The sequence below is a fragment of the Schistocerca piceifrons genome, chromosome X (genome assembly GCF_021461385.2).
Source record: "Schistocerca piceifrons isolate TAMUIC-IGC-003096 chromosome X, iqSchPice1.1, whole genome shotgun sequence".
Classification (NCBI taxonomy): domain Eukaryota; kingdom Metazoa; phylum Arthropoda; class Insecta; order Orthoptera; family Acrididae; genus Schistocerca; species Schistocerca piceifrons.
Genome location: NC_060149.1, coordinates 859,457,140 through 859,482,814, shown reverse-complemented (window position 1 = coordinate 859,482,814; position 25,675 = coordinate 859,457,140).

The window sequence follows — 25,675 nt, the reverse complement described above, 5'->3', positions numbered from 1 at the left end:
TGTAGAAGTTCTGTAACTCCTCTTCTCCGTGGGGCCAGATGACGAAAGTATCATCGACATAGCGTAGCCAACAATTTGGACGTAATGGTGCGGACTGGAGGGCTGTTTCCTCAAATGCCTCCATGAAAATTTCTGCTGCGATAGGCGATAGGGGTGAGCCCATAGCTACACCGTCAGTTTGTTCATAAAATTGACCTCTCCACTTGAAATAGGTGGTCGTCAGACAGTGGCGCACAAGCTCACATATATCAGGTGCCACGCGTTCTTCTAGGTTGTTCACAGTATCTGACACAGGGACATTCGTGAATAGGGATTTGACGTCGAAACTAACCATCAGATCTTGGTCGGTAACACGCATTTCCTTTAGGAGAGACACGAAGTGAGTGGAATCCTTAACGTAGGACTCGGTTTGATGCACTAGGTGTCGGAGCCTAGGTGCCAGTTCTTTGGCTAGGTAGTAGGTCGGCGAATTTATACTGTTTACTATGGGCCTTAAGGGGAAGTCGGTTTTGTGTACCTTCGGTACACCATTTATCCTTGGTGCCTGTGTCACTTGCGGGATGAATCTTCTGGCCTTGTCGAAGTTGATTCTAGAGTGCTTGAGCAGTGCCTGCGTCGTTTTGATTATCTTGGCCGTCGGATCTCCCTGAAGTTCCTTGTAGATAGGTTCTGCGAGAATATCTTCCATTCGTTTGTTGTAATCAGTTGTGTCCAAGACTACAGTGGCGCTGCCCTTATCTGCCTGTACCACTACTAAGTGGGGGTTGTCCCTGAGTTCCTTGATGGCATGGTATTCCTCAGGCACCAAGGATATATGGTGTACCGAAGGTACACAAAACCGACTTCCCCTTAAGGCCCATAGTAAACAGTATAAATTCGCCGACCTACTACCTAGCCAAAGAACTGGCACCTAGGCTCCGACACCTAGTGCATCAGATCGAGTCCTACGTTAAGGATTCCACTCACTTCGTGTCTCTCCTAAAGGAAATGCGTGTTACGGACCAAGATCTGATGGTTAGTTTCGACGTCAAATCCCTATTCACGAATGTCCCTGTGTCAGATACTGTGAACAACCTAGAAGAACGCGTGGCACCTGATATATGTGAGCTTGTGCGCCACTGTCTGACGACCACCTATTTCAAGTGGAGAGGTCAATTTTATGAACAAACTGACGGTGTAGCTATGGGCTCACCCCTATCGCCTATCGCAGCAGAAATTTTCATGGAGGCATTTGAGGAAACAGCCCTCCAGTCCGCACCATTACGTCCAAATTGTTGGCTACGCTATGTCGATGATACTTTCGTCATCTGGCCCCACGGAGAAGAGGAGTTACAGAACTTCTACAAGCACCTTAACCAACAGCATAGGAAAATTCAGTTTACAATGGAAACAGAGAAGAATGGGGTGCTGCCTTTTCTCGACGTGGAAGTTTATCGAAAACCTGATGGTAAACTTGGCCACAAAGTGTACAGGAAACCAACCAACACGGACAGGTACCTTCACGCCTCCTCCCACCATCACCCCACGCAGAAGAAGTCCGCCCTGCACACGCTAACGAAGAGAGCGTACAGGATAAGCGACGAAGAACATCTGAAGACAGAACTTGAACGCCTCAGGTCCATCTTCGGAACTAATGGCAATTGGAAGCAGATGATAGACAGCACCATGTCGACAAGGGAGAAGACTAATAGGGAAGAGGAGAAGGAGGCACGGAGCATTGCTGTGTTACCATATGTACAAGGGGTCACCGAACGTATTGGCAAAATTCTACGAAAAGCCGACATCAAACCAATTTTTTTCGAAGCAGAAACAAAATATCAGACATGCTCGGTTCTACCAAGGATGCAGTTGACAAACTACACACAGCTGGCGTGTATGAAATTGGTTGTGCGTGTGGATTAGCCTACATAGGTGAGACGGGACGTCCGATTAGCACAAGGCTCTCGGAACATGAAAGATATATCCGCCTGAAACAACACACTAAGTCAGCAGTGGCGGAACACCGAGACGAGTGCGGGAAACCAATATTTTTCCAAGAAGCCCGTGTCCTGGCGAAACAGCCTCTCACTTTCAAAAGAAAGATTAGAAAGGCGATAGAAATAGCCAAAAGACCCGCCAACATGAATAGAGAGGACGGGTACAAGCTTCCGAAGTCTTGCCTGCCTGCAATAGCAGGGCTACGGAGCGGCGGCAGAGCCGTGGCGGCCCATGCAGACACGCGGAGAGCCGCAGTAGTGGTCGCGAGCACACAAAGCAATGGCACGCCGCAGCCGGCCTCTGGACAGCATGGAAACAGTGTGACGTCACAGCCATCACCTGTTCGCTATTCGTCCGTCTCCTCCAATGGGGTGGATTAATATAAAGACCAATAGAAAACAGTTATTTCAGCCAATGACAGATAATAAAGGAAACACCAATAAAGCATACCTTTCACCCCTCCTCCTCCTCCTTTTACAGCCAATCAAGTAACGACACGGTTTTCTCGTGCAGCTATTTAAGGAACCAAGTCTGTTCATTTAGCAGTTAACGTAAGGCTCTGATGAAGGCTAGCTGCAACGCTGGCCGAAACGTTGGCGCATTTTAAATTATGACGATGCGGTCTGATACCCTGAAGAATTTTATTGAAGAAGACAACGGCCGCGGAAACCTACGCTTACAGTCAACAACATTGTTCATAAAGCCTTAAGTAAAAGTGTAAAATTATTGCAGAGACTTAATTTCCTATTAAAGCAATTACACACGTAAGTTTAGTTAATGTGTTATGTACATGAAAAACAAAACTGGAAACAGAAGAGATTGAAGTGAAAGAATCACAGTGGAACATATTGCTAAAACACCTGCTATAAAGGATGAATTGGAACTACAGCTGGAAAAGGAATAATCTATTGGAGATGTGCAAGGGAGGTTTACAAATGGCTTTAAGCATAATGTAAGGAGAAATGTGGCTATGACCTGCAAATAAGGGAGTGTAGCACGTATATTACATTAAAAGACATACAAGAAATCTGTTTATAAAGCTCCATTCCCACCTGGATCAGCTTGAAAAGGATGGTTACATTATATCTAAATACAGTGGATTCACTCTTATCCAGCTAGCAACAGAACAGCCATTTCTAGGGCTTAAAACCAATGGAATAACAAAACTTAAGGTCTCCTTGTTTGTAAAAGTTGTAAACCTAAAGTTTTAAATGGAAAGTCCATAAGAATGTGTAGAATGGCTGACAGCGTACAATCAGACAGACGTGGATTGTTGCAATGATATTGTTATACAGGAAACAAGAAGTGAAGTTAAACTCCCCCAACGATGTCGGCTAGAACATTTGTAGAAAGGAACGGATCTAATTGTTACAGTCATGAAGCAGATAGTTTACAGAAAAAGTATATGTATTGGAATTTGAGAATATAATTTCTTTTTGCTTGACAAATTATTACCGAGTGAGGTGGCACAGTGGTTAGCACACTGCACTCGCTTTCTCGAGGATGACAGTTAAAGCCCACATCAGGCCGTGCTGATTTAAGTTCTCAGTGATTTCCCTAAGTCGCTTCAGGAAAATGCTGGGATGGTTCGTTTGGAAGGGTATGGCCGACTTTCTTCCCCATCTTTCCCTAATCCGACGGTATCGATGACCTCGCTGTTTGGTCCCATCACCCAAATAAACCAATAAACATACTATTCGCTGGAGAAAGAAGTAAATTCTTAAAATGTATATTTAGATTATCAGCTTAAACTAAACCAAACAAACATAAAGAAAGAGTTCTTTTCTGTATGTACATGTTTTTGCAGAAATTAATAAAGATTTTGTAACAGAAAATTTGCTTGTCTTATTCCCGAGCACAGACAAAGTCTCAAGAATGACCCATAGTTACTGTAAGTGAGACAGTGACTCTTACCAGATTTTGCCTACCAATTTACGCCAAAATAGAGTATTATGGCTGGGATCAGACTGTTTTGTGTTTGACCCTGTCACAGGTACTGCTACGACTACTTCTTGACATCAGCATAGCAAAGATGAACTATAACATTAACACACATAATGTTTAGTGTTAAAGCATTAAGCCAATGAAGAAAAAAGCGCTGTGATGGTCATGTGACTGGCTTCTAACCCCTTAATAGGCGAAGCATTAAATCTGTTTAACGCAATGACTCCTTTAGGTAACTACAACTTTGTCAGCAAGACAGTCAGGTCTCTAGAGTTGTGTAGCCATTCTTTGCATTCTCTTAGTTGCTCTCATGGAGGCAATGACTCATGCTAGATTTGGTCCTTGTTCTTAACACTAGCAAAGAAAACCGCTGCCACAGTGGTGCTTTTGTTAGCCATAGTAACCAAAAATAGTCTTACATTGGTGTAGTGGTAAAAAATATCGAAGTCGAAACAATTTACTGCATTAGGAGACACCCAAAAAATATGTTTAGAAAGTTTCATCCACATTCTTGTATGCTTAAAATGTGTTATCATCCAGACCCTGCAGTGGCACATCGAAGTTGGCAACGTGAGACGATACCACAGAGGGCTTACAGCAGCCCACAACAACCAATAAGAAGCTCTCTAGAAGATCCACCCTCCTTCTTAGAAACTGCAGTGTCCTCACACTGAGGTCAATGTAGTGTTGAGCATACAAAAACTCGCACAGTTCGAGACCTTCACTATATCAGTCAACATCATCGTCTAGAACTAATGAATAGTTAAAGTTTCATATAAACTTGCAGTGTTGCTAATGTTGAAAATGGAACCTCAAGAGAGCAGTTTCTTAATTAGTAAATCACAGGTTGCCTTGCTAGTCAATGACAGGTGTAAATTATCCAGTACTCGTATGACAAAGTTAAGTAAACCTTTTATTTATCAATGTAATAAAGTGGACTAATACCTCATGTGTTCGCCGGCCGCTGTGGCCGAACGGATCTAGGCGCTTCAGTCCGGAACCGTGCTGCTGCTACGGTCGCAGGTTCAATCCTGCCTGGGGCATGGATGTGTGTGATGTCCTCAGGTTAGTTAGGTTTGAGTAGTTCTACGTCTAGGGGACTGATGTCCTCAGATGTTAAGTCCCATAGTGCTTAGAGCCATTTGAACCATTTGAACCTCATGTGTTCTAGTTTGATGACCCTTCTCCCAAAGCAATAAAAGAATCCACAGTTGTGGCTAGGCGAAAGTAGTTTTCCTGGTCGCAACAAAAAGAATGGTTACATTTCATTTAAGTGCAGCGGACTAGATGTGATACACGTAGTCCTATGCAGGGAAGTAGCAGCTCAGCAAGCGAATAGATGGCTACCAGATTACGCCAAAAATAAAATCCTACAGCTGTTAACAGAATATGTGATGTGCTTAATCCTGTCAAAAGACTAACAAATAGTGTTCGCAAATGCACAGTAAGGCAATCACTTCCATGTCGTATCAGTCAACGAATAACTTAAGGAACAGGCGCTGAATGGTCGTTAACAGTTTTTTACATCTTGTCTACTGGAGTAATAACCCCATAAGCATGGTTAACTTGTTGTGTATACGAAAAATAAAACTGAACATGGTGGACGTCAGAGTCACGAAGTGGAAAACTGGATTATATGGTGTACACAATCGCCACGAAGGAAGAATCATCTACATCTACATCATACTCCACTAGCCACCTACTGGCGTATGGCAGAAGGTACTTTTTGTAATTCTAACTGAACCCTCTAACCCTGCGGACAGCTCGTGGGAAGAAGGATTGTCGGTAAGCCTCTGTATTGGCTCCAGTTTCTCGAATTTTTTCCCCGTGGTTATTACGCAAGACGTATGTTGGGTAAGTGTTACGTTGTCCGACTACTCCCGGAAAGTGCTCTCTCGAAATTTCAACACTAAATCTCTCCATGATGCACAATGCCTCTTTTGTAACTTCTGACAATGGAGTTTGTTGAGTATTTCCGTAATGCTCTCGAGCCGGCTAAACGATCCCGTGACGAAACTCACTTCTCTTCGTTGGATCTTCTCTATCTCTTCTACTTGTCCTAACTGGTAGGTATCCGAGATAGATGAACAATACTGAAGAACCGGTCGAACAAGAGCATTATAAGCCACTTCCTTCGTGGATGAGTTACAATTCCTTACGATTCTTCCTCTGAATCTGAGTCTGACATATGCTTTTCCCACTATTTGTTTAATGTGGTCATTCCACTTCAGGTCACTCTGGATAATTACTCCCAGATATCTTACGGTAGATACTGTTTCCAGTAGTTCGTCAACAATAGTGTAGCTCTACGCATGTGGATTTCGTTTGCTATGTATGCACAGTATGCCACATTTATTTACGTTCAGGTTCGACTGTCAGAGCTTGCATGTATAATAACTCCTGCGCATAAAACATGTTGTACAATTCTACCACAGATTGACGTCAACTATATGGGTCTATAATAGTGTGCATCTGTCCTAGGCCCTTCTTTAAAACGGGAATGACCTGCGCTTTCTTCATTCACTAGGTACCCTTCCTTGCTCAAGTCATCTACGATAAATTACTGGTACAAGGGGAGCAACTTCTTTCGTATAATCTTTGTAGAATCTTATAGGTATCTAATCAGGTCCGACGCTTTTCCATTACTAAGCGATTATAGTTGTTTTTTCATTCAGCGATCGGTTATCTCAGTAGCTTTCATTTCGAAGTTTGTATGACGATTGAAATGAGAGACGGTGTTACGATCTTCCTCAGTGAAACAATTTCTGAAGACCGAATTCACTGTTTCGGCCCTCTCTCTGTTATCTTCCGTTTCGGTGCCAGTGTGGTCACTGAGTGAATGAGTGGAAACTTTTGACGTACTTATCGGTGTTACATATGACTAAAATCTCTTAGCGTTTTTAGTTTGATCGGTTGATAAAGTTGTACTTAGAAAGCCATTGAGAGCTTCCCTCAATGCTCTCCTTACGCTCATTTTCTCTTCGCTCAGCTTCTGGTTGTCAGCTGGGTTGTTACTTCTCGTGAATCTGAGATGAACTTCTATTTGTTTACGTATCTGTTTTCTAAAACGGCTATTAAACCGTGGAAGGTCTTTCCCGTCCCTTAAGACCTTACTCGGAACATACTTGTGTAGGACATATTGCAAGATGCCTTTGAATTTTTCCTTTTGTTCTTCATACGAGTTGGTTCTCAAACTATCTGCTCAAAGAAATTTTCGACCAAGACATCCAGAACAATATCACATCCCTCTCTCTGGCACCAGTTTTGATAACATGAATCTCCCGATCTACGAGTATACCTGGAAAGTTGAAGTCACACCTTATAACAACGGCATGATAAGGAAAATTACTAACGATATTCTGCGAGTTCTATCTGAAGAGCTCTACCACTACATTCCCCTACCCAGGCGGTCTATAAAAGCATCCGATTACCATTTTTGAGCTATCTTTGACACTTATCTTCAGCCAGATTAATTCACAATCGGAATCCGTGATAATCTCGCTAGATTTATCGAATTCTTTACTGCAATAAACACGTCGCCGCCAATGGCGACTAACCTATCTTTACGATCAGTATCCTAATCTAAACTTAGGATTTCGTTATCATTAACGCCCGGTTTCAATACTATCTGTGCATTATAACCTTCAGTAAGCAACACTAATTTTGAAACCTTTCCTTGGATACTACTACAGTCTACTAAATCATATTAACATTTTTTGTCTCTGATCTGCGACGACAAACATTCTCTGAGTACAATGTGGCTAATTTATCAGGCAAATCGTATTTGATCCCAAGGGAGGTTTTCTCTAATCTAAGAAAGTCCCATGAGCACATCACTCGTACGCTGCAACCCTAGTAGCCGCTTCCTGCCGCTTCCTGACCTATTAAGGAGAACCCTGCAATTCTGTACCCAATAGCGGAGGTCGAGAAATTCGCAATCGATACCGTTGCAGAGTCGTCTGAGCCTCTGGTTCAGACCTTCCACTCTGCTCCAAACCAGGGGACCGCGACCAACCCTGGGTTCGATGCTACAAATAGACAGCCTAGCCTGCACCCCACGTGCGATACTAGTTGCCTTCACCAAATCAGCCATACGCCGAAAGGAGCCGAGGATGCCCTCAGACCCCAAGCGGCCGGCGTCAATCGTGCCGTCGTGTGCCACTATATACAACCGGTTGCACCCATTGCTCTCTATAGCTGCCGGCAGGGCCTCCTCCACCACATCACGGACGAGACCCCCTGGAAAACATACCGAGCGCACACTGGCACTCTTCCGCACCCCCCCCCCCCCCCTTGCATGCTACTTCCCTGAGTGGGTCCATCACCTGCCAAACACTGGAGCTGCCAGTGAGAAGGATACCCACCTTTTGCACTTCTAAGGACTGCGCACGAAAATTGGCCGCTGGCCCAACGTGAGAAGCATCCCTTACTGACTCAGAGTTATCATCAACACAGTAGCACCTCGTACCTGTTGCTAAGGCGTAGGGAGCCAGCCGCGCCATCTGCTCCCTGTTTCGCCGTCCGCCCAGTGACACGCGAACCCACCACTCTCTACCACCCACTCTCAAGTGAGGACGGACTGGTCAGATGTTGCGTATCAGAAGATACGGGTCATCTGGGTTTTCCAACGGCACGAAAGGTTTCGTCACCAGCACCTAGATGTCGCCGCAACTTTGAGCATTAATCAGAAGCATGTCGACGGTAGCCAACGCAGTTTCCAGATGTTTACGGGCAGCAGCTGATTCTCCTTTTGTTGTCCGCTCACAACGATCACAGTCCCTAGCTATATCTCAGTGTGTAAAGAATTGACTTAAGATCTCAAATGGCGCTACTGAGTTTCTAATGTACGCAAAATATAACGAGGAGAATAAAGGAATACAAAAAGTGCTCTGCAGATTTCTCACTATACTCAGAGACGGCAAACTCTTAAACAGAAATAAATTTCTCTATCGAAGTGGATGTATGTTCAGTTCCCTGTTACCAGAAACTCTGCTTATCCAAAAGCTACTGCACGAGATAAGTTTGACAACTAGAACGCACTGATCTAAACTATATGCTGTGTACTCGCACCAGATTTAAACTTAGTGGCGTGGCGTGGAGCTTCTGGCGGCGAAGAAATTAAAATACAAAACCACCTTACACTAGGATATGCACGAAGATTTAGACGAAAAAAAAATCTTACAGTAATTTGGTAACCACTAGTCTACACTTCAAGATACACAGGTATAGTTCACTTCTTTTCAGAAGCACGTGGAAAAAATAAAAATAAAAACAGAAACAAAACTAAATTACCGTGCATCAGACTACTGCTACAGAATACGTAAGAAAGATTTACATTTGCTTTAAACACAGGAAGATACTAGAATTTACTGTAAATAGAAGCTGAAAGTAATCATACATTGGAGTACTGGTCTAAAAAGTACTAGAATGGAGAATGTTTACTGCATTAAGGTATGTAAGAAAAATTGTATGTAAATCATCCTACACGCCTGTATCTGCTTAAAAGGAGAATAGCTACAATGGATCTAAATACAATAAAATATATGTTGTACCCCTAGATATAAAAACAATTTGCAGAGTTTAAAACTGATGGAATGACGGTGTTTAATGGTAATTAGTTTGAAAAAAAAAAGACGTAGGACTACCATATTCAATTGGAGGAATTCTCTATGAACGGTAAAAATCAAATATAAAAATATTAAAATATATGTGACACACATACGTCAGAGTGTCTTTGATGTTCGATGTGCGCAAGTGGCTCGGCAACTCTCTTCTGGCTTTCATGCCAGGGACGACCTGCTCAGCTGTGCCATCAGCTATCTGACACCATAGTCGGCGACCTTGGAAGCAATATTGTAACGTCATAGACTCTGTGAAGTTCGCCCCACTGGCCCAATAGCTGGAAGAGAGTTGCAGAGTCACCAGCGCACATTGAGTACCAAAGGCACTGCGATACACCTGTATGCTCCCGGCCAGGGCTGCTGCAATTATGTGCAACAATGTGGAAAATTATTCTATCACTGACAAACTGGGTCCTGCAAAGAAATTACGACTGTATGATGGTATTTTGCAGTATGGAAGGTGCCAGACTCTCAGCGGTGGGCCGAGCGGTTCTAGGCGCTGGTCCGGAACTGCGCGGCTGGTACGGTTGCTGGTTCGAATCCTGCCTCGAGCATGGATGTGTGTGATGTCCTTAGGTTAGTTAGGTTTAAGTAGTTCTAAGTTCTAGGGGACTGATGACCTCAGATGTTAAGTCCCATTGTGCTCAGAGCCATTTTTGTCAGTGGTGTGCACGCCCGTATTTTCAGGAATTTGACCACATCTCGACGTTTGCATTATTGAGAGGTCACCCATGCATTGTCGCGTAGTATGAACTATCTTACAGAAGTTGGCTTGGGGCATAGTCGGCCATTGGCATTCGTGCTAAACACATCATACGCGGTCAGGCCGGCCAGCACAGAACATGGGGGCCGGAGAAAAGAATACCCTTTCCAGATGAGATATGAAGGCTAAATCAAATCACAGATTCAAATGATTGGTATTTTGCCATATACAGAGAGGGTCTCCATTGGAATATGGCAGCGGATTGTAACTTCCAGCGTGTGTAGAGCTTTAAGGTAACAATTTTTGCAAACGAATTACCGTTAGATGCTGTTATTCCATAGGTTTTAAACTCTGCAGGTAGTTGTTATGTTACTAGGTGTACAACATATACTCAGGCACGTGGCCAAACTCCTCTAAGCATGTCTTGATGTGAACATAAGTTTATGAGTAGGTTTTTGTCGTATGTTCAATGCAGTAAGCAATTGCGGTTTTGGTCGTATCTTCAATGCGGTAAAAATTGCTATTCCATCATTTTTAAACCAGTACATATGGCTGTTTATCATTTGTACTGACAGTAAATGCTACTATCTTCGTGTATTTAAAGCAATATTTAACCTTGCTCACGCGTTTTGCAATAGAATCTTCCTTTTGTACATTTCAGTTTATATATCCTTCATTTATGACAGTGGCCTGCTCCACATTCTTCTGTTTTTCGCCTCTGATCTTCGATGTCATCCATTTGCAGTTTTATCTTTCGTATGCATAACACATTAGCCATATTTAGGGGCTTATTACGCCAGTAACAAACTGCAAACTACAATTCCCATTAGTTCAGTAAGTTATTCGTCAGTTGCCACTATATGGAAGCAATTTGTGTAGCATAAACTTGTAAATAATTTTTGTTCATGTTTGCGCAGGTTCAAACACACGATCCATTCTGTTCCCAGCTATAAGATGCTATTTTTTGCGTAAACGGGTAGGCATCCATTCACCTACTAAACAGCTACTTTCATGCGTGATTCTGGGTGTATGACATCCATTCTACTACAATTAGAAGGAATGTAACAATCATTTTTTAAGCTGATCCAGATGCGAATGGAGCTTTATAAACATATTTTTCGTGTATCGCTTAGTATAGGAAGCAGTCTCGATTTTAACATTTTCCGTCAATACTCAAACATGTGGCTATTTGCCGTTACTATGGCTGTCAAAAACATTACCTAGACAGCAGTTTTCCTTCCTAGTGTTATTTTGCCAGTTGCAGTTTCTGTAATCTTCCTTTATGACAGCCGTGCAAAAGAAAACCATAGACTCCAGTTTTTTTCGGTTCTTCACTTCGACGTCTCCTTCCCCATAAATTAGTCGATAACTGATACTACATGGTACAGAGTGGCACTATCTGTTTGTCTCTGCACAGAGTCAAAAGCATGATCCACTCCATTCCCTCGCATAAGATTGTATTTTGGTACCAACTTGTAGGCATCCGTTTGCTTGTTAAACCACTACTTTTAGACATAGGACTAGGTGTACAACATCGAACGCTCCGCATTTAGATCTAGTGTAGCCAGCTTCCTTTTAAGGAGATCCAGACAAGAATGGCGATTTATACAAATCAATTTCGTGTATCCATTAATGCAATAAAAGGTCTCGATTTCTATATTTTCGAACAGTACTCCAACATCTGGCTATTTGCAGTTACTATGTCTTGCAAGACCACCATCATCTCGGCGGTTTTCTTTGCTTTAAGAAGAAAATCTATTAAGAGTCATTTTCCCCACCACAGTAACTATGGGGATACAAAACTTGCTCACAAAGTTATAGACACCTAAAGGAGTCAATGTATTGAGCAGACTTAACTCATTATCTACTGAGAGTTCATAAGGCAGTCACTTGATCACAACACTCCCTTTCGATGCGTTATGTGTGTAAATATGATGCAACTCTACCATTCTGTGCTCTCAGTATCTATTATTGAAGAATGTCCAAGATTACCCATCATGTTTGAACCAATTTATCATTACTTATGAAGTGCATAACTCATTTCAGAATTTTGTGTTGTGTTATGTGCAAAATAGGCGACTTATTCGTAAGCTTGGGACATTAACCAGGTTGGATTAATACATGTGTGGTTTAATTTTGATGGAAGCCCATTTTACTATGAGGACTGCAAAACCGTTCACTGTTTACATATACATACAATATGTCGTAACAACAATCAGACCAAAACGCAATCTAATTTTGCAGTCATGTCGAAGATCCTTCAGGTTGGAATCTTCTTAGGATTTTTGGTGGGTCTGCGAATAAGACAAGCAAATATTCTAGTACAAAATGTTTATTAATTTTTCCATATACACTTACACACAAGAAGGTGTGCTTTCTTTATTTTTGTTTTCTCTAGTTTCAATAACATGCAGCTTAATTTTGAATTAAAATTTAAATCTACATATCAGTCAAACATTTCCTTCTCCAGCCTGTAATTTGACAAGCACAAGAAATGTATGTACTCGAGTTCCTGCATGTACCTTTTTTTCCTGTGAACTATCTCCTTTATGGCTGTAACAACTAGTTCCATTCCATCCAGAAAATCTGCTATCTGATAGTATTTGGGGAGTAAATGTGGTACATCTTGTTTCCCGTATAATACTACTGTTATAACGCTTCACAACTGACTACTAATACGCTACCAGTTTTTCTGCTGCACATTATTGTGGAATTTCCGTGTGGAGCTTTACGTTTAGCTTTTTCACTCGATTGGACGTTAAATGTTGTTACTTCGTTGGTATTAAGCTATGGAAACTGTTGTTCTGTTGCTAGGTGTACGACATCGAGTCCATTGCATTTAGATATGGTAGGACCATTCTTTTTAGGTAGATCCAAAACGGAATGGAGTTTCATAAACATAGTTCTTGTATGTCCTTTAATGTAGTACATGTGTTGCACTCACATCTGCAATAGCGTCTTTTTCTAGTTGCAATTCATACTCTTCCTTTATAGCAGTTGTTTTAGTCATATATTGAGGTTTCCATTATTTGATGTCGATCTCTTCAAGTCTTTAGTTTTCATGCGCATAACACATTAACTGCGCTTAATCGTGGCTTAAGTTTGTGTGACACATCCACTTTTCTCCTTGAGACTTTTCGAACAACTTTGTTAGTGGAGATCAGTCATAATTTTACAATACCTGTATTTGATAATATTGTGGAGAGAAATGTCCTAGGCTGACATTACGAGAGAAAAATGTTTCTCCAGTTTTAACATAGCACTTCTGTACAACTTATCGCCTTTCTTGGAAGCGGTGTTAATAATCTTCAGACAGTTTACAGGTGGGTAATTAAGCTGTATATAGACAGAACATAGGTTTGATCTGATATACAAATTACCTATATGTCTTTACTCTACAGCTGGAGCTCAGCCACGTTAAACGGTTGATCCCAAATGTCTTATCATTGTCCACAACGTCATTGCTGTTTTCCGGTCATCTCTTTCCATACAGAAGCTGGGATTGGTATTATGTAGTTAGACATCTCCATTTTATTAAAAATCATGGCAAAACTGTGCGTTATGTCCAAATCCAAAGGGTATTACTCGTGTACACGAATCTTCTCCAATATTCCATACACGTCGGCCGGTGTGGCCGAGCTGTTCTAGGCGCTCTGGTCTGGAACCGCGTGACCGCTACAGTCGCAGGTTCGATACCTGCCACGGGCATGGATGTGTGTGATGTCCTTAGGTTAGTTAGGTTTAATTAGTTCTAAGTTCTAGGGGACTGATGACCTCAGATGTTAAGTCCCATAGTGCTCAGAGCCTATTGAACCATCTGAATATTCCAGACAGCTGTTCCAGTACGCCGTCCATTTTAAAACTGGTTAATTCCTCTTTATATGACATAGCCGCAGAATTTCTAAATTTCTTCGAAATGATTTCCAGCGCTACCTAGATATAGTGGTCATCTGTGAAGTTCGGTCATAGTTAGAACAGGACTTCTGGTCAGATGAATACAGGGTTATAAATACAAAATCAAATCGGGGTGATGTAGGAGTGGGTCTAATAATGAATTTAAAAAAATAGGAGCGCAGGCAAGCTACTACGATCAGCATAGTGAACGCATTATTGTAGACAAGGTGGGCACGAAGCCCACACAAACCACAGTAGCACAAGTTTATATGGAAAATAGCTCCGCAGATGACGAAGAGATGGAAGAACTATACGATGAGATAAAAGAAATGTTTCAGATACTGAATAGAGATGAAAATTTAATATTCATGGGGCACTGGAATTCCATAGTAGGAAAAGGAAGAGAAGGAAACGTAATAGGTGAATATGGAATGAGGCTGAGGAATGAAAGAGGAAGCCGCTTGGTAGAATTTGCACAAAGCATAACTTAATTATAGCTAACAGTTGATTTAAGAATCATGACAGAAGGTTATATACGTGGAAGAGGCCTGGAGACACTGGAAAGTTTCAGATAGATTATATAATGATAAGACAGAGATTTAGAAACCAGGTTTTAAACTGTAAGACATATCCAGCGGCAGATGTGGACTGACCACAATTTATTGGTTATGAATTGTAGATTTAAACTGAAGAAACTTCAAAAAGGCGGAAATTTAAGGTGATAGGATCTGGAGAAACTAAATGGACCAGAGGTTTTAGAGAGCCTTAGAGAGAGTATTAGGGAACGATTGACAAGAACGGGGAAAGAAATACAGTAGAAGATGAATGGATAGCTTTGAGAGATGAAAGAGCGAAGGCAGCAGAGGATCAAGTTGGTAAAAAGACGAGGGCTAGTGGATGGTTCAAATGGTTCAAATGGCTCTGAGCACTATGGGACTTAACATCTGAGGTGCACCCATCTGCAGGTGGTCGTTCATGTCGGCACAAATGATGTGTGTCGCTAAGGATCGGAGGAAATATTCTCTGGCTTCCGGCGGCTATCTGATTTGGTGAAGACTGCCAGTCTCGCTAGCGGGATGAAAGCAGAGCTCACCATCTGCAGCATCGTCGACAGGACTGACTGCGGACCTTTGGTAGAGAGCCGAGTGGAGGGTCTGAATCAGAGGCTGAGACGGTTCTGCGACCGTGTGGGCTGCAGATTCCTCGACTTGCGCCATAAGGTGGTGGGGTTTCGGGTTCCGCTGGATAGGTCAGGAGTCCACTACACGCAGCAAGCGGCTACACGGATAGCAGGGGTTGTGTGGCGTGGACTGGGCGGTTTTTTAGGTTTGATGGCCTCGGGCAAGTACAGAAAGGGCAGCAGCCTCAAAGGGTGCGGGGCAAAGTCAGGACATGCGGGGGCCAAGCAGAAATCGGTATTGTAATTGTAAACTGTCGAAGCTGCATTGGTAAAGTACCGGAACTTCAAGCGCTGATAGAAAGCGCCGAAGCTGATACCGTTATAGGTACAGAAAGCTGGCTGAAGCCAGAGATAAATTCTGCCGAAATTTTTACAAAGGCACAGACAGTGTTTAGAAAGGATAGATTGCATGCAACCGGTGGTGGCGTGTTTGTCGCTGTTAGTAGTAGTTTATCCTGTAGTGAAGTACAAGTGGATAGTTCCTGTGAATTATTGTGGGTGGAGGTTACACTCAACAACCGAGCTAGGTTAATAGTTGGCTCCTATTACCGACCTCCCGACACAGCAGCATTAGTGGTAGAACAACTGAGAGAAAATTTGGAATACATTTCACATATATTTCCTCAGCATGTTATAGTCTTAGGTGGAGATTTCAATTTACCAGATATAGACTGGGACACTCAGATGTTTAGGACGGGTGGTAGGGACAGAGCATTGTGTGACATTATACTGAGTGTGCTATCCGAAGATTATCTCGAGCAATTAAACAGAGAACCGACTCATGGAGATAACATCTTGGACCTACTGATAACAAACAGACCCGAACTTTTCGACTCTGTAAGTGCAGAACAGGGAATCAGCGATAATAAGGTTGTTGCAGCATCCATGAATATGGAAGTTAATAGGAATATAAAAAAAGGGAGGAAGGTTTATCTGTTTAGCAAGAGTAATAGAAGGCAGATTTCAGACTACCTAACAGTTCAAAACGAAAATTTCTGTTCCGAAACTGACAATGTTGAGTGTTTATGGAAAAAGTTCAAGGCAATCGTAAAGTACGTTTTAGACAGGTACGTGCCGAGTGAAACTGTGAGGGACGGGAAAAACCCACCGTGGTTCAACAACAAAGTTAGGAAACCACTGCGAAAGCAAAGAGAGCTTCACTCCAAGTGTAAACGCAGCCAAAACCTCTCAGATAAACAGAAGCTAAACGATGTCAAAGTCAGCGTAAGGAGGGCAATTCGTGAATCGTTCCGTGAATTCGAAAGTAAAATTCTATGTACCGACTTGACAGAAAATCCTAGGAATTTCTGGTCTTACGTTAAATCAGTAAGTGGCTCGAAACAGCATATCCAGACACTCCGGGATGACGATGGCATTGAAACAGAGGATGACACGCGTAAAGCTGAAATACTAAACACCTTTTTCCAAAATCTGTTTCACAGATTCGATACAGTTCCGCACTGTCGCCTGATAAACAAAGTAAGATCCTACGGAATATCAGACCAGCTGTGTGGCTGGATTGAAGAGTTTTTAGCAAACAGAACGCAGCATGTTGTTAACAATGGAGAGATGTCTACAGACAGAGTAACCTCTGGCGTGCCATAGGGGAATGTTATGGGACCATTGCTTTTCACAATATATATAAATGACCTAGTAGATAGTGTCGGAAGTTCCATGCGGCTTTTCCCGGATGACGCTGTAGTATACAGAGAAGTGGCAGCATTAGAAAATTGTAGCGAAATGCAGGAAGATCTGCAGCGAATAGGCACTTGGTGCAGGGAGTGGCAACTGACCCTTAACATAGACAAATGTAATGTATTGCGAATACATAGAAAGAAGGATCCTTTATTGTATGATTACATGATAGCGGAGCAAACACTGGTAGCAGTTACTTCTGTAAAATATCTGGGAGTATGCGTTCGGAACGATTTGAAGTGGAATGACCATATAAAATTAATTGTTGGTAAGCCGGCCGAAGTGGCCGCGCGGTTCTGGCGCTGCAGTCTGGAACCGCGAGACCGCTACGGTCGCAGGTTCGAATCCTGCCTCGGGCATGGATGTGTGTGATGTCCTTAGGTTAGTTAGGTTTAACTAGTTCTAAGTTCTAGGGGACTAATGACCTCAGCAGTTGAGTCCCATAGTGCTCAGAGCCATTTGAACCATTTTTGAATTGTTGGTAAGGCGGGTACCAGGTTGAGATTCATTGGGAGAGTCCTTAGAAAACGTAGTCCATCAACAAAGGAGGTGGCTTACAAAACACTCGTTCGACCTATACTTGAGTAGTGCGCATCAGTGTGGGATCCGTACCAAATCGAGTTGACGGAGGAGATAGAGAAGCTCCAAAGAAGAGCGACGCGTTTCGTCACAGGGTTACGGAGATGTTTAGCAAACTCAAGTGGCAGACTCTGCAAGAGAGGCGCTCTGCATCGCGGTGTAGCTTGCTCGCCAGGTTTCGAGAGGGTGCGTTTCTGGATGAGGTATTGAATATATTGCTTCCCCCTACTTATACCTCCCGAGGAGATCACGAATGTAAAATTAGAGAGATTTGAGCGCGCACGGAGGCTTTCAGACAGTCGTTCTTCCCGCGAACCATACGCGACTGGAACAGAAAAGGGAGGTAATGACAGTGGCACGTAAAGTGCCCTCCGCCACACACCGTTGGGTGGCTTGCGGAGTATAAATGTAGATGTAGATGTAGGTCATCAATCCCCTAGAACTCAGAACTACTTAAACCTATCTAACCTAAGGACATCACACACATCCACGCCCGAGGCAGGATTCGAACCTGCGACCGTAGCGGTCGCGCGGTTCCAGACTGAAGCGCGTAGAACCGCTCGGCCACACCGGCCGGCGGGCTAGTAGAAATCCTTGTATAACACAAGAGATATTGAATTTAATTGATGAAAGGATAGAATATAAAAATGTAGCAATTGAAGCAGGGAAAAAGGAATACAAACGTCTCAAAAATTAGATCGACAAGAAGTGCAAAATGGCTAATCAGGGATGGCTAGAGGATAAATGTAATTATGTAGGGGAATATACCACTAGGGGTAAGATAGATAAGGTCTACAGGAATATTAAAGAGACCTCTGGAGGAAAGAGGACCACCTGTATGAATATCAAGAGCTCAGATGGAAAATCAGCTCTAAGTAAAGAAGGAAGGCAGAAAGGTGGAAGGGGTATATAGAGGGTCTGTAGAAGGGCGATATTCTTGAGGGCAATATTATTGAAATGGAAGAGGACGTAGATGAAGATGAGGTGGGAGATACGATACTGCGTGAAGAATTTGACAGAACGCTAAAAGACCTAAGTCGAAACATGGCCCTGGGAGTAGACAGTATTCAATTAGAATTACTAATAGCCTTGGGAGAGCCAGCCCTGACCAAATTCTACCATCTGGTGAGCAAGATGTATGAGACAGGCAAAATATCCTCAGACTTGAAAACGAATATATTAAATACAATCCCAAAGAAACAAAGTGTTGACAGGTGTGAAAACTACCGAACTATCAGTTTAATAAGTCACGGCTGCAAAATACTAACACGAACTCTTTACAGACGAATGTAAAAATATAAAAACTGGTAGAAGCAGACCTTGGGAAAGCTCAGTTAGGATTCCGTAGAAATGTTGGAATACGTGAGGCAATACCCCACGACTTATCTTAGAAGATAGATTAAGGAAAGGCAACCCTACATTCCTGTCATTTATAGACTTAGAGAAAGCTTTTGACAATGTTAACTGGAATACTGTCTTTCTAGTTCTGAAGGTGGCGTGGGTCAAATACAGGGAGCGAAAGGCTGTTTACAGTTTGTACAGAAACCAGATGGCAGCTTTAAGAGTAAAGGGGCACGAAAAGGAAGCAGAGGTCGAGAAGGGAGTGAGACAGAGCTGTAGCCTATCTCCGATATTATTCAGTCTGTCTACTGAGCAAGCAGTAAAGGGAACAAAAGAAAAATATGGAGTAGGAATTAAAATCCATGGAGAAGAAAGAAAAACTTTGAGATTTGCCGACGACACTGTAATTCTGTCAGAGACAGCAAAGGACGAGGAAGAGCAGTTGACTGGAATGGAACAGTGTCCTAAAAGGAGGACATAAGATGAACATCAACAATAGCAATCGAGGATAATGGAATGTAGTCGAATTAAATCAGGTGATGCTGAGAGAATTAGATTAGGATATGAGACACTTAATGTAGTAGATAAGTTTTGCTATTTGAGGAGCAAAATAACTGATGATGGTCGAAGTAGACAGGATATAAAATGTAGACTGGTAGTGGCAAGGAAAGCGTTTCTGATGAAGAGAAAGTTGTTAAGGTCGAGTGTAGATTTAAGTGTCAGGAAGTCTTTTCAGAAAGTATTTATATGGAGTGTAGCCATGTATGGAAATGAAACATGGAGGATAAATAGTTTAGACAAGAAGAGAATAGAAGATTTCGAAATGTGGTGCTTCAGAAGAATGCTGAAGATAAGATGTGTAAGCGTCTACGGGTTTGCACGTAGCTGTACAGTACGTAAAACGCGCCCGCCAGCCGACCTATTTTGGAATGCTGACAATTTGCTTGGTCAGTAGACGTGCGTCCGGCCGCAGTGCGCTACAGGACAGCAAGCCACTGGCCGCCGTCCGCAGCGCGCCATATAACTAGTGCGGTCTCGGGCGCGAATATGTCTCTTTTTCTTAGCTCACAATGGAGCCTTTTGATACGACGGTGACTAGCCAGTGTTAGGATGTCAGACACAGTAACGATGGGTGCACGTAGCGTGCGTGTTTTATAATCAGTCTTTTGTTAATAAACTGTTAAACTTACTTCTCGGTGTTCACTTATCCTGCATCTCAGGGACCCACTGCTTATGAATCCTGACAAATATTTCGTGTAATTATCATCGTGGAGTTACAACACAAACAACCTCCTTATGGAAGTGGTGTCAAAAGTCGGGTCATTGTGGAAAACCCACAGTCCTGAAGAGATGCAGCAAACGTCAACTTCGAGCAAAAAAATGGTTCAAATGGCTCTGAGCACTATGGGACTGAACTGCTGAAGTCATCAGTCCCCTAGAACTTAGAACTACTTAAACCTAGCTAACCTAGGGCCATCACACACATCCATGCCCGAGGCAGGATTCGAACCTGTAACCTTAGCGGTCACGCGGTTCCAAACTGCAGCGCCTAGAACCGCTCGGCCACACCGACCGGCGAATTTCGAGTAGCAGCAGCATAAACAGCTTCCAACTACGTGGGGACATCCAACGCTGGAATTCAGGCTGGCCTACTCCAGTCTGGCTAGAATAGGAACGGCAGTGATAAATTTTTATTTTACACTTTAGTGACTCATTGGCGTTAGCCTAGACGAAATGCAGCAATCCAGTCAGAGTAACATTGTCGATGTACAAACTGTTATCAATGAACTGCAAGAAGAGATTCGGCAGTTAAAAGCAGTAAGAAGAGGGCGTAACATTCCGAAAGACTTGTCAAATGATAGTTCATGCAGTACAAGTACAACTACAGTAAAGAATTTTTCATTATTGCTATCAGTACCAGTGTTCAGCGGGAAACTCAAAGATGATGTGAAAGTGTTTTTCCTTAAACTTGAATGTGTAGCCCTGTTAGGATCATGGACAGGTTCCTATAAGGTAGTGTGCCGGCCGGAGTGGCCATGCGGTTCTAGGCGCTACAGTCTGGAACCGAACGACCGCTACGGTCGCGGGTTCCAATCCTGCCTCGGGCATGGATGTGTGTGATGTCCTTAGGTTAGTTAGGTTTAATTAGTTCTAAGTTCTAGGCGACTGATGACCTCAGAAGTTAAGTCGCATGCATAGTGCTCAGAGCCCCCCCCCCCCCCCCCCCATAAGCTAGTGGTTGCCAAATTAAGGATTCAGGGAGCAGCACAAGATTTCATTAGCACAGAGCCTACTTGCGTGAAAACAGAAGATTACAATGAGTTTAGAACGGCTGTTGTTCAGAGATTTAAACTTAAAAACGCGATCAGATTTTACAGAGAGCAGCTTTACAGTTTACCAATGCGACGAGACGAATCTATCTCGAAGTTTGCCGACAGAATTCGAAACATCAACGCTCAAACGTACGAGTTCGTAGAAGATGAAAATAAAAACCCCATTCAGTTGTTCGAAGCCGACCATAGAGCGTTAGACAGATTTATTCATGGTTTGTACAGAGAGGAAGTAAGCAAAGCTGTTAGATTGGCACGATGTAAAACTTTTCAGGAAGCAACAGAATCAGCTGTTGGTTTCGTTGAAGCACCAAGACGACCGAATGAGATGCAGAAACAAAATCGCAGAGTTTTCAAAACAACAGGACAATGCTACAGATGCAATAACCTCGGTCACAAGCGTAAGGATTGTAATGAGAATCGAATTTGCTATCACTGCAGGATGCAGGGACATGTTTTGAGAGATTGTTGCAACAAGAAGAAAGGTAATGCCAACAACAGACAATCTGACAGATCTTTAAACGTGTACAGGGACGTACAGGCCACCACTCCGTCCGTCTCCAGCCAGAGACAGTGATTCATATTAGTTCCAGCGAAAATCAGACCGAAAATGACTTCGTGATAGGTGCTGTATATCGTGGGAGAAACAACAAACTACTTATTGATACAGGAGCACAAACCTCATTAATGCGGTGTTGCATAGATAAACGGGATAAATTGAAGCCGCCACTATTAAAAATGCGACGGTTAAACGGAGGAAAACTACGTAACTATGGAGAAGTTGACGTAAAATTAATTCTTAGCCAAGGCCAAGATGAAGGTGAAAATAAAGATAAAGATAAATACACAACGAGGGTGCAAGTAGTTTCAAATAACGAAACGCGTTGCGACGGTGTATTTGGATTTGATTTCTTGTCCACTAACGAGGCAGAGATATTTGTCGCAGACAGAAAGATCAGACTAGGCCGTAGCAACTACAGCCTAGGAAATTGTTCTTCAGATCGTGATCAAAGGAGCAGCAATCATGACGTTGTGGGAATGGACCGCCCAAACGATGCGTCAGCTCAAACCGTCCGAGTCGATACTCAATTTAATCAGCCTCAACAAATTCCCAATGGAGCAGGAAAGACAATCTACGTTAAAGTTAAGTCCCCCCAATGCAAGGAAGGAACTTTATTATTAATTGAGAGATTCGAGAAAAGTAAGTTATTGGATAAAATGCATTGTTATGTTGCTAGAAGGGTAGGTGTCGCTACAATGGTGAGACAGAATGTCGCAAAAGTCCCAGTTACAATAACAATTATGAGCAATGAGGATGTTGTTCTGTTACGAGGAACGAAAGCTGCTGAATTATCGACCGTAAGTAAAAGTGACTTAATACAGATTCCGGATGACGTAACAAACGCTGCAGTTATAAACACAGATTTTGGTAACAGAACCACAAAATTGCAGCCACGAGATGAAGTTAATAATGAACCGATGCGCAAGATTTGGAAGAAGGTATATTTGACAGCTGATGAAGAGAAGATTTTAGGGTCTGTTTTGTGGAGCATGCAGATTTATTCCGAGAATGTGCAAATGTACCTATCACTCATTTAGTTCAGCATCGTATTCCTACAGGGAATGCAGCCCCAATCACACCAATACCTTACCGAATACCATTTAGTCAAAGAGAGTCGGTAGAAGACATGGTTAAAGAACAATTAGAAGCCGGAATTATAAAACCAAGCGATCCCTCAGACCCACCGTGATGTTTGCCTGTTGTAACTGTAAAGAAGAAGTCCTTTTCTGGAGAACCACAGTTCCTTTTTTGTTTTTATTACCGATCTTTGAATGCTGTGACCGTACCCGACATTTACCGCTTACCAAATTTAGTGGAAACCTTGGATTACTTGGAGTGATGTCGAATCTTTTCAGTATGTGATTTAACAAGTGGTTATCACCAGTTAACAGTGCATCCAGATGATCAAGCAAAAACTTCATTTGTAACTGCAACAGGAGTATACAAGTATCTTTGTATGCCATTTGGACTTCGTAATGCTCCAGCTACATTTCAATGCCTGTTGGATTCAGTTTTACGAGCGCTCACCACAACACAAGCACTTGTTTACCTTGATGATGCAATAATTTTTGGTGAAAACAAGAAGCAGCATACTGAGAGACTACAAGCTGTTTTTGAGGGTATAAGAAGTGCAAACGTATCTTTGTCAATAGATAAATGTCATTTTACACAAAGTAAGGTAAACCAGTGAAGGTGTTCGACCTTATCCAAAATTGATTGAAGATGTAAAGAATTTTCCTGAACCACAGAATTTGAAAGAACTATAATCATTCATGGGATTGTCAAATTTCTACTGGCGACATAGTTATGCGAATATAGCACGTCCAATGACACAGCTCCTGAAGAAAGAATCCACATTTAACTGGTCAACAGACTGCAGAAAGGCAATGGGAGAACTTAAAACTGCTCTAACCTTGGCCCTAGTGTTAGCCTATCCAGATTTCAGTAAACATTTTGTTCTTTCAACAGATGCATCCAATTTTGCCATAGGTGCAATCTTGTCTGAAGAAGTTGATGGTCATGAACATCTAATCTCATTTTCTTCCAGACAGTTAAATAAAGCAGAATGTAATTATGTTACTACTAAGATGTTTATTAACACGAAGAGAATTTACAGTTATTAGAGATCATGCTTCACTTAAATGGTTGTTGAGCTTAAAGGATCTGCGTTCCAGATTAACAAGATGTGCATTAAGACTGAGTGAGTACCAATTTAAGGTTATTCACTGACCTGTTAAACAACATGGAATGCTGGTGCAGTGAGTCGAAAAGTCAATTTTTGTGTTACAATAAGTCGAGAGGAAGAGTTAAAGGCAGCTCAAGAAGAAGATCCACAATGCAAATTATGGAAAAATGATCAACTTTTCGTCGAAATAGATTGAATATTGTGCAAAATCACTAGTGAAGGAAACCGCCTAGTTATTCCAGAAAGCGTGAAAGAGCAAATCATGAGAGAACAACATGACTCTTTATTATTAAGACATGGCGGTAAAAAAGCAACAAACATTAAAATAGCTCAAATGTTTTGGTGGCTGAGCCGCAAAGCTGACATTTTCGAGTTTGTTTCACAATGTGATTCCTGTAACAGGCGGAATAATGTAGGAAAAAGTAGAGCATCATTGCAATAACTGCCAGAGACAAGTGAACCATTTGAAAGAGTAGGACTAGATGTTTTAGGGCCGATTCCTAAGACTAAAGATGGAAACAAATACGTATTGACAGTGTTAGATCATTTCTTTAGGTAGCTTCTCATGATACCAGTACCTGATCAGAGTGCTGAGATTATAGCTAAAGTTTTTATAAAAGAATGGATTCTTAAGTTTTGATCACCATTAAGTATAATTAGTGAGCAAGGAACGAATTTTATGTGTGAATTTTTTAAACAGACTTGTAAGCTCATGCAAATAACTCACTTATGGACTACAACAGCACACCCTGAACCAAATGCAACAGTCGAGCGAGTCGACAGAAGAATTATTAAAATGATTAGCTATTATGTGGGCAGCAAACACGACAACTGGGATGTCTGTTTATTGTACTTGGTAAGTTGTTACAATGCCAAAATGCACAGCTCAAATGGCCTAGGTCCATATGAGATCGTGTACAGAAGAAGAATGCATTCACCCTTGGACTTTGCACGATCGATTGCCAGAATGGGCAATGAAGACGTAAGATCCATCATGCAAATTAAAGGAAGCGTGGAGGGGAGTGAAACAGCGAAATCGTCAATCCTTTCTTCAGTAAGCAAGACAATATGACCGCCACAGTTCTAGTTGGAGATCTTGTGTATCTGAGCAATGTGGTGTTAAAGAAGCGTCAAGTCCGAAAGTTTAAGAAGTTTTGGAAAGGACCATATCCAATCTTGGAGCTAGTTGCCACCAGTCACTCTTAAGCTCCAACTGCCCTCTCTTTCGACTGTCGTTCATGTGAATCGTGTAAAGCCATTTCTGGGTAGATTTCCCGTAGCATTGCTAGACGATGAGGACCGACTGAGACTGAGAGGCAGACCTGCTTTTCTTAATCCCAGGAAGCAAGAATCGCGAGGTCGCAGTCCAGACTTCGGGGCCGCGGCATTGCCATGTTCCGATCGATCGTGTTCCAGACACCCCTACAATCTGCGTCAACGTGTGTAGTGTGTGAGGGCGCAAGGCATGTGTTTATTTCAGTCATGTGCTTATGTGAATGTGTTGTGAAAATTTAGTATTGAAGCTATTACACGAGTGCACAAGTGAGCCGGCCAGTGGGGCTGAGCGGTTCTAGGGGCTTCAGTCTTGAACTGCGCGACTGCTACAGTCGCAGGTTCTAATCCTGCCTCGAGCATGGATGTGTGTGATGTGCTTAGGTTAGTTA